Source organism: Penaeus vannamei, chromosome 36 (genome assembly GCF_042767895.1).
Source record: "Penaeus vannamei isolate JL-2024 chromosome 36, ASM4276789v1, whole genome shotgun sequence".
Lineage (NCBI taxonomy): Eukaryota > Metazoa > Arthropoda > Malacostraca > Decapoda > Penaeidae > Penaeus > Penaeus vannamei.
The window spans coordinates 13,688,058-13,689,366 of NC_091584.1; positions in this window are offsets into that span (position 1 = coordinate 13,688,058).

The window sequence follows — 1,309 nt, forward strand, 5'->3', positions numbered from 1 at the left end:
TCAAGTACATGGAAGAATATTAAAAGAAAAAAACTATATATCATAACAGAGTAGATGTTACAAAGCGTTTCAAATTTAAAGTGCATGATGTTAATCTTGATTTTTGATTCAAGGGCAAGCGGATAAGACGGTTATCGATAAATAAGAAATCAGTGAAGAAAGTTCTCTTCCACTTCTCAATATTATTGAAAATAATTATCATCATTATCAGCTTGTTACAAATACTTTGATTACTTCCGCTAAGAAAATTATATTTTAGTTCACGTTGGTTAGTAAGTTTGTTCGTTGATTATCGGGATAATTCAAGCAGTTACGAACAGATTTTTATGAATTATTTACCAGAGGTGTTTCTTGGCCTAAATTGCATTTCCTTAAATCATGGTGGCGATCCGGATCTAGTTTTTTTTAATGATTTCATCAGTTACCCCTATTGCTTTAGCAATAGGGTAACTGCTATTAACATTCCCTATATCATCTTCGCCAAAGAAGTCGTTTTTACGGACATCAGTGTACTTAAAAAGGTGATTTAAATGAAATTCTTCAAGAGTGAATATTCTTATCACATCAGTGACCCTATTGCCTTGGCGTTATTCCAATTATCATTATTCTTATTAACATTATTATCATTATCATTATTATTGTGTTTTTGGTTGCGTTGGTTAGTTTATTTGTTCGTTGGTTATCAGCATAACTCAAAAAGTTTTGAACAGACTTTTATGAAATTTGGTGATCTGGATCCAGGATTTTTTTTAATGATTGCATTAGTTACCCCTATCGTCTTGGCAATGGGGTAGCTTTTATTATCATTGCCTTTCTCACCTTCGCCAAGGACGTTATGGTTACGGACGTCACCAGTGGATTTGAGAGAATTATTTCAATGTAATTCAAGTGTGAATATTTTATTGCATTAGTGACCACATTGCGCTCGCTGAGTGTTTGTAGTTACTTTTGTTATCATTATTATTATCATCAATATTATTATTATTATCAAAATTATTATCATCTGACTGTTATTTCCATTACTATTATCATTATAATCATTATTGTTACTTTTATCATTTTTGTTATTATTACTAGTAGTAGTAGTAGTGTTATATTATTATTATTATCATCTTTATGTCATCATTATCATTATTACTATCATGACAGTTATTTCCATTACTATTATCATTATAATCATTATTATTACTTTTATTTTTGTTTTTATTACTAGTAGTAGTAGTGTTATATCAGTATTATTATAATCATCTTTAAGTCATCATTATCAATATTACTATCATTATAACAAGTATTATTTTTTATCATTATC